General features: G+C 37.0%; 1 long non-coding RNA gene across 1 annotated transcript in view; it reads left to right on the top strand.

The window, feature by feature from the left end:
• The first annotated feature begins 1723 nt into the window (after positions 1-1723).
• Positions 1724-16538, top strand: part of LOC139798051 (uncharacterized) — a 120516-nt gene continuing 105701 nt past the window's right edge. The window contains exon 1 of the long non-coding RNA XR_011726686.1: positions 1724-2438. This is a non-coding gene — a long non-coding RNA (uncharacterized lncRNA). The remainder of the gene's footprint in view (positions 2439-16538) is intronic.

Here is a 16538-nt window from a genome sequence, read left to right as displayed (position 1 = left end):
ACCAGAGCTGAGTACAGGGGAAGAATCACTTTCTTGGACCTGACCTCACACTTGGGTCAGTTTATAGTTGGTTACCCCATGACTCGCATGGCACAGAGCCCATAGGAGACCCTTTGGAAAAACAAAAAACCTAAGTTTTTCTCTCTCTGCTTGCAGGTGGATTCTCCCCCACGGCTGGCACACCATGGTGGGCTGCTGATGCCCGGGTGTCACTGTGGTGTCTGAACCCTGAGTTGTGTTCAGGCCTCCTGTAGGAGTCTCTTAACAAAGGCTTCTAAAAGCCACACCCAGGGGCAGGCGCCTTTTTGTCTTTTTTTCTCTTCACCGCCACACTTTTACCTGTGCATTCTCCAAAGAATTTTGTCAGGCTTTAGGGTCTCTGCTCAACCAGCAGCCTCCTCTTTGGCACGCTTCCTCTGGCAATAAATATATAAAAAAATATATATTTCAAATGCTATCCATGCATTTTGTGTATTAAATTGCAGGGAATGAGATAATATCTATGAGCAAAGTGTGTGAGAGGCAGAAGGCAGGGCGCTGCCGGGGTTTGCACACAGCGAGCTGCATGCCTGGGCACCTGCTGAGTGAGGCGGCACGGCCACCATGTCACCACATGGAACCTTCCCAAGAAAGATGAGGCCTTGAAGATCCATGTTGGCCTTTGAGCCTCTACCCACCTCCCCTGTTCCCTCCTGGCCACTTTGTAGGGATGGGACTCGGGACCTGCAGAGGTGAGGGGGAAGCGGAAGCCATTTTGTGGAGGCGAGGGAAGGTGGCGGTGGCGGCCATCTTGTGAAGGTGACGGGAGGTGATTCTCTCACAGTTTGCTGGGCACCGTCTGGGAGATGCTTTTGAAAGTTGTCAGACAGGGGTAGTGGGATCAGCAGAACAGTGTGCTGTCAGAGGGAGCTTTGTGTTCAAACATTTTGTTCGTTGTTTGTGTTTTAGCGTTTCTAAAACAAAATTTGCTTTTGAGAGCAGAGGCTCTTCTTAGTATGGCTGCTCAAAGTCAAATGCACTGACTGACTGACTGACTGACAGGCAGCATGGTGCTCTGTTCATGTGGTCTCCTCCCCATGTGAAGTTAGATCATGGTCCCTTTGTCCCTACGTCTGTCTGTCCTGACCTTTGTTGTGAGGGGTTTGGGAGAACAGCTTCTGGTGCCAGTCCTGAGAAGTGTCTGCTGTCAACCAGGCCTCACTGTGGGAATCCCAAATTGTGCCTGAAATTAGGTTTTGCATTGATCTCCTAGGGTCAGGAGTTCAGAGGCTGGAATATTAACTTTTTGATATAGAAAAGCATAGCTTGGTAATTTGATTATGAAACTTAGTCAAAACAACTTTGTAGAGCTAAGGTAGTATGGGATTTGGGCAATGGGATGGCTATATTAAACCAATTACTCCCACCTCTTCAGAGTTTAAATCTTCACTGAAATCAGGACACTCTGAATAGCATCAGGGTAGTGGATGGATCTCTTGACATTTCAGTAGGCAATATCTGTAAAAAGTGAATCATATTGAGTACACTAAATCCTGTTTGTCTTTTTCTTCCCTCTAGAGTAATCTCTGAAGAAGAAGGGAACACATAACCCAGAAGTGCATTTCAGACTGGGATCCAATTGTCTAGAGAGCAGACTCGTGGGAAGGGACCTGGGGGTCTTGGTGGCTCAATGTGAGCACGCAGTGTGCTGCAGCAGCAAAGAAAGTCAACAGGATACTGGGCTGCAGCAGCAAAGAAAGTCAACAGGATACTGGGCTGCATCAACAAAGGCATCACCAGCTGAGATACAGAAGTCACCATACCACTCTACTTGGTGCTTGTCAGACCTCACCAGGAGTATTGCATTCAGTTTTGGTCCCCACTGTACAAAATGATGTGGAGAGGTTGGAGAGGGTCCAGAGAAGATCCACGAGTCTGATCAGAGTACCGGGGCACCTACCATACAAGGAGAGGCTGAGAAAACTGTTCACTCAGCCCAGAGAAGAGAAGGTTTAGATGAGACCTGATTATGATGATCCAGTACTTAAAGGGCAGCTACAAAGAAGATGGAGACTCCCTATTTACAAGGAATCACATGGACAAGAGGCAATGAGCACAAGTTGCTCCTGGAGAGATTGCAACTGAATGCAAGAGGAAAATTTTTCACTATGAAGACAGACATTGGAATGATCTCTCAGGGGAAGTGATGGATGCCCCCATCTTAGAGGGACCTCAAGGATCATCTGGTCCAACTCTTCTAATATTATTGCTTATATGATATGTCTCAGCACCCTGTTGAAATGAGACTTAAAACTTCCTATGATTCTATGATCTCAGCCAACTGCAAACCCTTGAGCAGCTAAGTTGAAGTGTTGGGTTTTGGAGAATCTTGCAGCACCTAAAAGGTCAAGTCTCCATGTCTTTGAGGAAGAATCTCATCTCTGCATTGGAGGCCAAAGGTAAGTTTTCAGTGCTTTTTACTTTCCTTTTATCATTGCTAATATGAAAATTTATATTTTTACACAATTTTGGATGATGCATCTCTTCCAGAACTGTGGGTCTACGAAGGATGGGTAGGTGAATCTCCTCCTAGAAGTTAGGCCAACTGCATTTTAAGCGCTAAACAAAGTGTATAGTGGAAAAGAAAAAAAAAAGCTTTTTCTATATGATTGCTTGTGAATAGCTGGATAAAATAAATAATCTGAGTTTCATGTGTGGCAGCTGAAACCTTTGTATACTGTCCTTGTCTCAAGGAATATGCAGTAAAGAGGAGTATAACAAGAGACAAATTCCTAGATTTAAAGAAGCAGCTTAGTTTGGTTAGGAGAGAGGTTTTTCACTACTGCTGGTGTGACTGAAGTTATGGTAAACAGCTGAGTAAAAAACCTTAGTAATTGCTTGCTGTAGGTATTACTTTTCTCTGTATTGTCAGTGATGTGTTTCATACTGCTTCTAATTGCTCCATTGTGTCTTTTGTGTCTTGATGAAAAAGACTTTTCTTAAAAACCCACTTTTCTTAACTATTTGATGGAATCCTTTGGTAAACACCTAAATTATAAGACTAATAGACCAATTTATTTTCTAAGACATGGAAATAACTGACTGAAAATATTTACCCAGATTATCATATCTTCTGATAAAAGGAGTAGAGAAGCATTTGAATGTTTTTGTTTGTTTGATTGTTTTTGGTTTTTTGTTTTTGTAGCAGTGCCTCTTGTTGAGGGAGAGAATGTAGGAATGTGAATCTCCTGGAATATAAAAAGCAGAAAAGATTAAGCACAAAGATTTATTCTTACTATGGTAATGCTTTGTACAATTTGTTCCCTTTGCTGCAAGATGCTAACAAGGGAGAGTGCACATTTTTATTTCAAGTTTTTGCAAAGCTACCTCGGTGCAAGGTGTTTTGGCAACTTTTCCTTCTAGGTCTATGCTGAGTGAACATGATCTGTCTAAAAGTTATAAAATCAGAATTTCATAAGCCTTTTTCATTGACTTGCTCACTGGGGTTTTTGAAAACTCTTAATTCTCTGTTTTGGTTAGGGATAGAGGCCACCACTGCCTGTTATTTGTAGCCAGTGGAATTAAAGCAGCATTTCTCTGTTCATTACTTGGAAGCAACAGTGGCTCTAGTGTGAAATCTTTTTCCCTTCATTTTAAATCAGAGATACGGTGACTTTATCCTAGTTTTGGAAATAAAGTGAAGTCATAGCTGCTCTTGATTATAAGAATATCAGATATTTTACTTTATTTTTAATTTCTGAGAATTAAAAAATTTAGAAATTACTGATATGTTAGTAAATATTTTTGCCAGGAAGTACATTAAGCATAGTCTGTCTCTGACATTTACCAAGTTATAAATAAGCAGTTAGAATGTAATGGTAAGAAAGAAATTACCTGACCTTTACCAAATGGTTACTAATATTTGTTCAGGATTACCTAGCTAGGAGTTTTCTACCTAATGAGTTACATTAACAAATAAGTGCCTTTCAGTCCATTATCCAGGTTCAGGCCACTGACAAGCAGTCAGTTAGTGCTGAGCTGCTTCTATTCTATTGTAAGTCTCATCAATTTGTAATTAGAACTTCTGTTTTCACTCTGTGGACACAAACATATCTATGACATAAAACAATTCTTTAGCAGTTGATCAAATACATAGAACTAGAAATAAGGAAATGCAGAAAAGGCATTGCAGAATAATTTAGGATTTTGCTGAATTTATCCCATGTGGGAGCATAAGATTACTGCTTGTACAGAAGTCCACAAATAATTCATTGAACTGGAATTATGCTATTTTAATTGGGAAATGCTTTACAAAAAATGCGTTGCTAAGAGTTTGTTAAGAGTTGCTCTGGGATAGGTGCAAGAAAGGTTAGGTTAGGTGATTTAAATTGGGGAAACAGCTTTTTTTTTTTTTTTTTTTGCTTTTTTATGATTGTGTATTTGGGATAATTTGGTATATTGAGCATACAAATATGATTCTTTGTAGGGTCTTTATTTGGTATGAATACATTCAGATCCCTATGAAATGCTGTTCTGTCATTAACAGTCCCTCTGTTCGTGTAAATCTTCATTCTGCATCTGGAGCTTGAGACCAGAGCAGCCCAAATGGCAATCAGAGAATTCCTGACAGACTGCCTCTCTTTGTGATGTTTTATGATAAGAACAGAGGTGACAGAGAATGGCTGTTAGCCCATTTTTTTCCTGATATTTTTGTTTGTTCCTGTCATTTCTGTAACTTTCAGAGATGCTTTTAGTGCAGGAGAGGCACCACTCCACCAAAGCAGTGCCTTTCTCTTTTATTTGTCCTCAGAATAACCACCTGCCTCCTGTGTAACTACTGGTACTGCTACTGGTGCTGCTTGGTTCAGCTGGTGACTGTGTCTGGAGGAAAGTGACTTTCATGACAAAAAAATGCAAAAAGTTTTTAGGTTTCTACTGAGTAGGCACAGTCTGTGAGGTTATCAAACAGCATCATAAGCATGTTAGGACTCTGGGTATACTTCACAGCCATATAGGATAACTGTCGTTTCTGGACCTCCAAGATTCAGCTTATAACCTAAAGAGAATCATAACTCTCCTCAGGTATGATTATAATGTCTCTTCTTTTGTTTAAATCTTTGAGATTCTTATTTCCGTTATTTTCTTCAGAAAGGATTATTTTTTGTGTGTTTCTTGCACTTCTACTGGAAATGCCAGAGCTTACTGTAAGTGCACATTGCTTCTTTTTCTAATGCTTTCCTGCCTCTGTCACTAAGAAGGATCTTGAGTTCACTTTGCAACAACCTGTCCAGTGTTACAGAAGACTGACAGAATACAAGTTTACTGGCAGATTTGGTGTTCTGTATGGAAAGAAAAAAGAATCTAAATTGTTTATGTGCACTTGCATATGGTGTATCTTTGTGTGTATAGATTATATTTTGCATCATGACTTCCTAGAATATGGAATATCTATGCCATCACTTTGTGATTAGTGTGCTTTGATACTTCTGAGAATTCTTGCAAATTTTCAAGATGCTATGTGTGAGGTCTAAGCTGAAAAAGACTACCTAGAAATTCGAGGAAATATTTCTAAACCCTAATTACTCTGTTGAGATGGTCTTCTGTGAAGTCTGGCATACAGATTTTCCCCAAGGTTCTCACCAGAAGGATTGCTGTAAGGAAACACTGATACCTGCCAGCAACTGAACTGTGTCACATAGGGTCTTGCAGAACCCCATCCACCTTCATAGCATTGATCCTATGGGAGTGGAAGTACATTTTGGGCTCGTCCCTCAGCAGAATAAAATATTCCTTAAAGTATGTTGCTTAGTGCTGCATCATGGCAAGACAACCACTGTGACCAGTAAGTGAGAGGATTTACAGGTACATATTGTCTTTCTTAGAGTGGGAAGGTAAAGAAGGGAAGGAGGGAATTGACAGTGAGAATAGTTTTACATGCCAGGCAATTATATGATGGCTAGTAATATTTTTAGAACAAAAATTTATATTTTGGACAAGTGGAAAATGAGGGGTTAGCTTTCTACTACACCCCTGTTTACAAGGTATGCTTTCCATCCCGTAATGTACCAGCTGTGAAACAGAAAAGTGTTGTAAGGAGTTATGTTATCGCTGAAATAACTGCTAGAATTAATGACAACAGTTTCTTATTAGAAGAAAACAGTTTTAAATGGCACACAAGCAATAAAGTAACCATTTTGCAGTTAAAGCAGATCTGGTTTTTTTGTCAGTAATGAGATTTTTAACAGAGGTTAAACTTTTAACAGAGGCTTCTGTCTTCAGAAGGCCAAGGAACCCTGCTTACTCAGTCTCATTTAGCTGTCACCAGTGTCATGGAGAGCTCATAAAAATGAGGAGTCATACTACATATCTGAACGCTCTCTTTAAATTTAGACTGAGTTTTTAAAACTCAATAATCTGTTTTCAGACAAGGAAAGTAACGAATATTATGCTAAAGTCTTCTACTTATGAATACTATAGTTAAAATTAGGTCTTTTATTTCTGTTTGTTTACCAAGTTCATCTCTCAGGATACACTGTCTAAATTATGTCAGTGTTTAGCACAAGAGCCAACTCTTAAATTACATTTCCATTTGTTGAACTCCAGTCTTATTGGGGGAAAAGGGGCAATAGTATAATTTAACTCTTGCCAGTGCTTTTATTATACTGTATCTGCTGATGTAAAAAGCCTGCTGGTGTCACTGTGCCACAAGGGTAGCTACATCTTGGGCTGTTACCTTGGTGATGCTTCTTACTGGTTTGAAAGATTGACACCAGAAAAAAACCTTAGGGGAAGAGTGTCAATGAAGTTGAGGAATGGAAGTAGAGAGTGTGCTGCTCCCTGCATGCAGAGGATTTAGATGATCCATTGCATGCTCTGTACTACACTTCCCAGTGCAAGTCTAAGGAAAATCTTCTTACAGTTAAGATATGCAACTGTATACAAGTTCTTTCATGGAGCTGTCTAGTTTCAGAGGAGAAGGACTTTCTGTTAGATAACTCCTACAATTAAAATACTCAAGGTTTTCTCTTGCCTATATTCTATCTATTAGATATTTCATTGTATTTTTTAGCAGTATGGTGAATAATTCCAAGTACTGTTTGAAAATGATGCAAACCAGACCTTCAATGAGATTTAGAAAAAAACCCCACATATTTATTTGAAAATAAGAAAGTGGTGTCTTTTTTTGGTTATTGCTGCCTACGTTTTTCTTTTTCTCAATATTTCTTAGATTTATTACTTAAGGTATTCTTATTAATTCAGTAGCTGAGCCAAATATATGAACTTAATTATTACAGTAAAACTTGCAATCAGATCATTACAGGTGCTCATAATGACAGGTAAAGCTTATGGATGAAATACACAAGAGACATAAAAGAAGGGACTGGAAAGAGAGATGGAGGTAGTATATTGTAGCAGAACCAGAGACAGATTTTGATTTTTGCATTCTTCTGACAATATACTGTATCACTTTCATATTCATGGAGTTCTGGGGTTTTGGCTGAATTTTTGCATTGCTCAATTTAGTACATAATATAATGAAGTGGAAAATTATTTTTCTGTAGAAAATTGCCCAAATAGATTAAGCCCCAGCCAGGCGATGTCCACAGAATCTGTTTAAAATAAATACTAATCTTATTAATTATACATGATTACTAAAAATACATGAAAAAACCCTACTGAATATAATTTTTCCTCTTCAATGTAATGAGTGCAAAGCAAAAGTTTTCAATTCAGAACATCAGTAAGGTGAACTTTCACATCTGTGAGGAAATGCATTTTTTAATTAAATATGGGAATAGTGTACCACTGAAAAGCAAGATGCAGGTCCTTAGCTGCTCTAAGGACACCACCATGCATTCAGCTGGTTTGCATAGCTGAATTGTATCAGAATGAAATAAATGAAGATAAGAGGTGTGCTGCTTCAAATAATCTCAACAAGCACTCTCAAACTGTCATTTATGGAGACAGTATTAGTCAAATATGTTGACAACTGAATTTTGAAAGCCAGATGAGACTTGAGATGTCTGCAGATTTCTAATGTGTAAAAGAGATGGAATTAACTTTTTAGCAAACTCTCTGATACACACACAAACTGCTCCTCAGATTCTGTACAACCATGTTTCCTTACACACATTGTCACAGAGGTGATGCAGTTGCAATACCTGAATACTTGACTCCAATACCAGTCACTAGGTACTGCAGGTTCTACAAATACATAAATCAAGAGCTATGAACTGGTATGTTCAACTCTTTTGTTACTCTTGTGGTAAATATCCCATTTGTTTTAAGGTAGCCTCTTAGAGAATGTGTGATTAAGAACATGATACAAAGAAGTTTGTTTTATTTCTTTTATCATCTGGGGCACCTTCTGACCTTATGCTCCTTTTGAAAGCATGCTACAGAGTCCATAATTCAGTGTTGCAATTCAGTTTGTGCCTAAACAAAAATCTGAAAGCCCAGCATACTAAAGAACATTCTGATTAAATCAGGGATGATAACTTGGCTCATGCACATTATCCTCTAAAGGCAAAACCTTATCCAGCTTTTTGAAGGCAAATTTTTTAAGTTGCTAAAACTGTGCAAGTGTTGAAAGGTAGATCATCTTGTTTATTTGGCAAAATCATCCTTTTAACAAAACAACAGTTTATACTGCATTGTCAAGGGTATTCTACAGCAACCAAAAGTAGAGCTTAAAATTGGTTACAATCAAATGAGTTATCTTATCAAGTCTGGAGTAATGCAAACCAGGCTCCTCATTATTATGGGAAAGAAACTACTCAGCAGAGAGATTTAGTGTGGTTCCCAAACAGACTGATGAAGGGAAAGATTACTAGAAAGAATTTTTGAAATAACTTTCCATTTCTTACCTTTATTACCTGCTCCTTATGATATGACAAAAAATGACTTAGCAGTATTCTAATCCCGTGAATATCAAGCTTCATGTCAGCAACAAGTTCTGTGTGCTTTGACCTTTTTTTTTGATAAATTCTGAATGACATTGGATGTCATGGATAAAAGTCATCTTTGCATGAATGGGAAGGATGGAGAACAAAGTAAGGTCTCTGAAAAATTTTAAGTATCAAGATACAGGGTAAAAATATAATTTTAACAGTAAGGCAATGTTATTTTTAAAAATGTTATTTAGACAACCATTTTATTTTAAAATATCTTTAAAAAATGTTATAAACAACACAAAAAATCACAACACTGGACTTAATCAGCCAATTTTTTTTGACTGAAAGTATATTCTTTACTCATGCTGAGGCAATATATCGGTTAAATTGTTACTTGCAAACTTCAGGTATTCAGGGCTCAGCAATGTGGTATCTAAATAATCAAACCCAAGCATGTTCTGAAGGCATCACAGCTTCAGAGAGTGATGTCAGTAACCCGGTGCATGTGTCATAAATTCAGGATTAAACTCATTTCAGAGTTCTGCCTTCTCTTTATAAAGATACAGATATGAGTTGGTTAGCAGTCACTGTAGTGCTTAGGATAGCAGTTGTCTTTTACTCTGTTATATTTTGGCTTATTGCTGAGTTTTATGAGACCTGAAATTTTAGCTGTTGTACTTTACTAGAGTTTTACCATAAAGTAATTTTTGCCATTAGCAAAAGAATGATGCTGGAGGTTGCTGATTCAGTTATGAGGTTAGTTGATGGCAGTAAATTACATTGCAATCCCTTTGGAATATTCACTTTATGATTTAGAAAATTAAAACATGTATGATTTCGTGAATGAATAGACATAGTTTCAGTCTGAATATAGTAATGTTCCCATCACTTTAGCAGACTGACTCAGACTGGAATCTTCTCCTTTTAAAGTGATGTTAAATGCTGTCAGGTTCCTTAGCATTGTGACAAATGCTACTCAAAAGTCAGAAAAATGTGTTATTCATCTAGCCCTTGGAATGTGAGTATTGCCTTTACATTTTCATCAGTTAAGCACATGCAGATTTAAGATATGTAGTGCTTGGTTTTTAGTTCCTTCTCCTCCAAACACTCTAATTGTTGTCTATTAGTGATCTTGGTCTTTCTGTCTCTTTCTTCCTTTTAATACCTACTACTGACAAAAGGTTAGGACCCAACTTCCTTAATTTCTATCTCTCTTCTTAAAAAAAAAAAAAGGTTTATTGTTTACAGTAAAATAACAGTTGTAATTCAAATGGCAGCTTTGAATTATACGTAATTTTAATTTCTAGATGCCAGGCAGTCCACCTAGATTTTCTTCTGTTTTTAAAACACTGAGTGATCTTTATTTCTTGCTCTTACAGAGGAATTTGTGGACTCTAAGGACTAAACAAACAAAAATCCCCTAAGCAATTCTTTTAAGTCGATATTTAGTAAATCACAGTTGCCAAATTTTACCGTGGTAGGAATTAACCTTACTACAGAGAATAACATAAGCTTAATGCTTTTTCAGTGCTTTTACCTATGCAGCTGTTTGTTACATTTTTAGAAATCTGTTAGTAATTTTTGGTGTTTCTTAGTAGTAAGGTATAAACCAGAGTTATGCTTTTAGTAAATAAAAAAGGTAGTAACTGCAAAATCCAGGAGACTACAGCAGGGCCCAAAAATAAATCTTGGAATTTTTTTCTCTTTTGTTGTTATCTTGGGTGATTTTTGAAACTTGCTGTCAGAGAACTGTGAAAAATTGTTGCATTATGTGTTAGGTTGGCCCTGGATAATGCCACATGCCCACCAAAACACCTCTGTCACTCCTCTCCACAGCTGGACAGGGGAAAGAAAAATTTAACTAAAGGCTCATGGATCCAGATAAGAACAGGGAGAGATCACTCACGGTTTAATGTCATGAGCAAAATGTGGGGTTTGTAATTTACTTTACATTTGCCAATTACATGAGAGTAGGATAATGAGAAAATAAAAATTCCCATTGTTAAAAACCTGCCTAATAAGCCTACCACTACTACTACAAAATCTAGCAGCCTGTTGTCTAAAAAGTGTTGTTTGACTGGCTATCCTTGTCCCTGGGCTAGAATTTATTTTTGGAGTGTCTTCAAAGCAAGAATTTCTTTTCAGTAATATCCTTCTATAATAATTTAAAGTTGGGTTTGTTCTGAGGCACTTTTGCAGAAAAACACTGATTAAAGGCAGCCAAGGATCTGGCTCAGAGTGTTTATTTGTGACTATAAATAAATCTAGCCACAACTCCAGGTTTGGAGGCTGGAGGCTTGTTCAGATCCCTGCATTAAAGTAGCATTTTTTGTGATAAGTATTCCAGATCACAGAAAATAGGTGTTATTTTCCTTTCCTAATCCAGCAGGGAGTAAGTTGCAATTTTTCTCAGAGAGTAAGTACATCCATACAGAGCTTCATTTCCCAAAAGAGGAAAGAAAAAAATAATTATCAGCCTGCAGAACCAGATAGCAACTTCACAGAGAGTCCTTCTAGGGGTGCCTCTTCACACACCTGGGGTGCTTCTGTTTCTGGGGCATGACAGCCAGCCCCAATTCCCAGGGGGAGAAAATTCCTCAGGCATCTTCTGTGGCTGTGTGGTCATTGGAACAGAACCTTTGACTCTTGATGCCTCCAGCCTGTTGTCAGGAAACATGCAATGAGTCAGGCCCATTACTAGGGCCAGCTGCATCATTTTTATCCAATTTTCAGGCTCATTCTTCACTACAGGGATGGGCAGTTATTATTACTTAGCCTTAGCATATAAAATAGAGCATTAAAGTTAGACCTCAGAGGACTTGCTTGTAATGCTTGAATGAACCAGTTGGATTGCTGGTGTGCAGCTGGTGTGCACTCATCTGGTTCTGCTTCTTTACTTTGGGTCTGAACCAATTTGTTTTATGTTCTGTGGCTTGCTTACAAATAAAGCAGAGAAGACCTCCAAATTTTGTAGCAAACTTACTAAAATAGCTTCTCCCCTCACCCCTTCACAGCTAAATTCTAACCTGGCACTTTTGAGAAAAAGTTTTTGCTGCATGGTTGTTTACTTTTTCTTTTTTAGAAGGTTAGCAGGTAGACACTGCAGTCATTACTAAATATTGGTGCTGAATGATGAAGTAACGTATTTTTTATTAACTTTTGAGAAACTTATATTAGCAGAAGATAGCCATGTAAGAACTAATATTATATTTTTAGGCAGTAGGTCTTGCTGAAATCTTCCTTAAAAAAGCAAGAAAAATAGGCAAAATGTGAAAATTTCCCAGTAGTATTTTTTTCTCTTCTATATTCTAGCCATTCAGCTTGCATTGCAGCTTATAGAAAGCATTGGTGTGTCAAACATTTGATTTAGTAGAGATTTTCTCTGTGGTTTTACTGTAAACTGGCCAAACGTTTTGCTGAACACACACTTGTAAAAAGAGAAATGTAAGTTGGAGTGTGGAATTTGCATTTAATTTGATATTTAGATGTATGTTGGAATATGGGTTTTGTATTTTATTTGATATTTGCCACAAACAAAGATCTCTTTGCTGTCAGTGGGGCATTGGTTGATCCATTGAGACTCGGCCATTGTTTCTTCAGCAGCTTACCTGAGCAAAGGGTTAATTCAGTCTTAGCTCCTTAGTTTGTCATTGCCTCTTCTTTCCTTTGTGATTTAAACAGAATACTTCTGTCTCCCAGGCTGTCAATCTGTCACTTTTCATGAGTGCTAAATACACTAGGGGAAAAAAGCAATTTATTACATTTTCACAACTGAGGAAGACTGGATGGCTTGGGAGATTGGTAATGAGCCTGGGTACTGAAGTTAGAGACAGAACAGAGCTACACACACTACTCAGAAATTCAAAGACATATCTATAGAGACACCCCATAGATTGCACCAAAGAAACTGAAATAGAGTGCTGTTGATGGGGCATGATTTTCTTGTACATGATTGTAGTGAACTTGGACTGCAACACCTTGAAGTCTGGGTTTAGCAAATGGAACTCTTGTCATCTGTGCATTCCCCAGCTGTTTTTCTTTCAAGAATCTACTACAGATGGGCCAAGTACAGAGGGAATTTTCTCCTTTTGGCTTCAGCTGTCCTGAATAGTCAGCTCTCATGTAATATATATGTGATTTAAAGTTGATTATTTATACCATTATGGTGTATCATATTACGGAATACTGTAGGTCCAAAGTAGAAACGTAGGACCAGACTTCCACACTTAAATAATGTAAGACATACAAAAATAATATTTTAATGGAAAAAAAAATTATTCCAACTGAACAGAGAGCAAACAGAAATTTCAGCCAGCAGTGGTCTGTTGCATGTGGAGACTCTGCAGGCAGTGTGCTGAAATGCAGTACTCAAATTTCACAAAGATTGTGATCTCCAGGAGCTTTTGGCTCCAGTTGTTTCAGTCCAGGGATGGGAGGCTGCACCTCACACTGGAGTGGTCCAGTAGAAAGTGGCCCACTTTGCATTTTTCCATACTTTTTCTTTTAAGTAAACAGAATAAGTAGCTACTTTTGGGAGGGATTTTATTCTTTATTCACTAGCCATTTTCAAAAAATTGTATGACAGATTTGTTTACATTTCATTGTCTGATGTAGGGCCTTTGAGATTAAAAAAAGATAATAAAAATTGGATAGGGGTTGTTTGATTAGAAGTGTATAACACTCTCCTAACAGGAGCTCTTAAGAGTTTTAGCAACTTTTCCATTTATAGCAAGTTAAATAATATGGATTTTTCCAAGAGGGTGGGAGAATTAATGTGCATGAAAGCTAAATGATGTTCATATGCTGCTATTTCCCACTACATGAAGTAATGGCTGAAATATTTAGTATCAAAAACCAAAACAGAAGGAAGGATGAAAAACACCCCACACTTCCCCTTCCTTCCAAAAAGGAAAAACCAACCCAAAAAACCACACTGAAAAGCAGAAACCAACAACCAACCAAAAATCCAACCCCAAAAGACTTCAACAATGCAATATTTATTTTTGTGGGATGCAGCTGTAGATCAACATCTATTGCTTTGTAAAAGATCTGATATGACAAGATGTTAATTTTATGATGTTATATGTTATGATGAACCCTGATCAATAATAAATTAAGCCAACTTATTGCTTTCAGTAACTGACAACAGGCTGAATTTTGCAGCAAGGGATATTCTAGCAATTTACTTTTTAAAAAAAAGCTTGCCCATTTTTTTTTCATAAAGGGAGCAGAATAATCTTTAATGATCTTTGTAGTCTGGTTAGGAGGTGAGGAAGGAATGGAGGTTTCTATTCACAAGTGACACTTGTGTTATGGTACCTTTTAAATACTTGGTATAGTTCTCTAACTTGGTATAGTTAGATATTGGTATAGTTCTCTCATCATTTTTAGGTGTACATAGCAACATAAGGAGTACATAGGGTGGGAAGCAATGTGTAAGAATATGCTCAGGTCAAAGAATTGATTTCAAATGCTCTCATTTACATCTTGAACCTTTCTCCACAAGGACAAAATGAAGAATTTGACTCCCTGGAATTGAAAATCTATTCAGATATGACACTTCTCATTCAGGCTTTTGGAAGACATGGTTCAATACTTTTCACATAGAAATGTAATCGAGGTGCATATTTAAATCAGAAATGTTAGTTAGAATGAAGAAATACGTCTCTCACATTTCTAGATATTACTTCTTCCCCATGGTGCATATCTTTTGGTACTATTTTGTATCTGCATAATTCATCCTTAATTGGTGATTAAAAAGCATTCTCTCAAGGACAGCCATTTTGTTTCACATTTAACTAGAGCAACACTGTTTTCATTTTCAAGCTTGTGTTCAGTCACAAATATTGCAAAGTACATTTGAGAACATATCTTAGTTTAATGTGTATTTTATACAAATTAATAATAAATCTAAAATTATGAACAGCATACATACGAATAGCAACATATCAAGTGAATACCATGCCAGATTTTCAAGCTATCTGATGTGATATATAAGTATACATATATATATATGAATGAGTCACATGGTTGTTTACTTATGTCTGTTCAACTAAACATAACTATTTCTGTTTAACTAAATCTAGATGTACATATACACTGAAATGCAGAATATTAGTTCCTTCAGTGTTGAATGGATCATGAATGAAGACAGCTCCTTGTTTGTAACACAGGAGGTGGCCTAGTCATGATATTTGAAGCCTGTTTCTACTGCATGCTTCACATTTTCATGCTGAATCACATTAAATGAAGGCAGAAGTACCCAATGGCTTTTTTGTGAAGTGTGTATGCAGCTTTCATGAAGCCATTTCCATTGAACAAAGTGATGCTGAATCTCTTGTTTGGCTGAGTGTTATCTTTCTGCAGTATCATATGCTTCTAGCAAAAGAGTCTTCCTAAAAAGCAGATTAAAATAAAAAACATGTTACTGTGACAACTATGTAAGGCCTAAAGAAGTGTGCTTCACTATGATTTAGATTTTAGGGAATTCTGAAGGGATAGGCCTTTCAAAAAACATTTGATAGAAAGAAGTTAAAAAGAGAATTTAAAGATTTTTCACTTATGGTCACCACTTACCTGATGTTAATATTATCTGATCTGGTGCTGTTATTTACATGACATAATATTGTCATTATATTAATATGATTTACCTGATATAAGCTTAAGTATATATTTAAAAAGCCATTGCTTTTTACGTGGTACTATAATTGAATTGTTGAAAGTAGCATGAATGGGTTTCAAAACTACCACTGACTTGATTACAGAATGAAATTGCCTTTAATTCATCATCTTTGCCAGATACACTTTATTCAGGGATTTGAAAAGAACATTATTGCCATAATTACATACTATCTGACAGATGGTACAATGGCAGTGATGTATCATATTGTATTTATATTTCTTTGTCAGATGTTCATACCAGAAGTATTTACCTTTATATAATTCTGACATCAATTTTGCTGGCTGCAAAACAGAATTATTCCTCTTGAAACAGGCTTTTAATAAAATGAATACAGTGACATTTGGAACTTCAAGCCTTGAGACACTTTGTATTCTGTACCAAAAAGCTAAATTAACTCATAGTTAGGTTGGTTTTGTGTGTTTTTTTTCAGTGCAGTCACTAATAAAATTGATCAAGTATATTACCAGTTGAATTAAAGGAAGCAGTACTATTAAACTTAATGGTTTTTTTCATTGTAAAATGAAGAACTTGGCATTGACCTCATTGAGAAACCTCATAGGGTAGGAAACTTATGGGTCTTCCTGTAATCAGTCCTGTAATCCATTAAAAAAAGTACCAGGTGGGCAAACATCAGGAAATATGCCATACTGAAAATCCAATTGATGAACATTAGTAGTTCAGCAGTTAAAAACTTTTTTATTCCCTTGCCCTCTAGTGAGGTAATGTTAGAAATTTGATGGCTGAATAGATAAATTCAGAACAATTGTGATTATACATCATTCAGACTCCATTTGCTCTTAATCATCCTCTAGTAAGTTACTTGAACAACATCTGATGGAAATATTTCTCACACTTACAAAAACATGTGAAGGAAATGTAATTTTTTCAGATAAAGGCATTTTCTGAATATTCAGCTGCCATATTGAAATTTTGGCATATTTGTGCCTTACCTCTGTCCTCTGGAAAATCATTCCAATGCAACC

Source organism: Heliangelus exortis, chromosome 7 (assembly GCF_036169615.1).
Source record: "Heliangelus exortis chromosome 7, bHelExo1.hap1, whole genome shotgun sequence".
Taxonomy (NCBI): domain Eukaryota; kingdom Metazoa; phylum Chordata; class Aves; order Apodiformes; family Trochilidae; genus Heliangelus; species Heliangelus exortis.
This window is presented reverse-complemented; position numbering and strand designations above follow the sequence as displayed.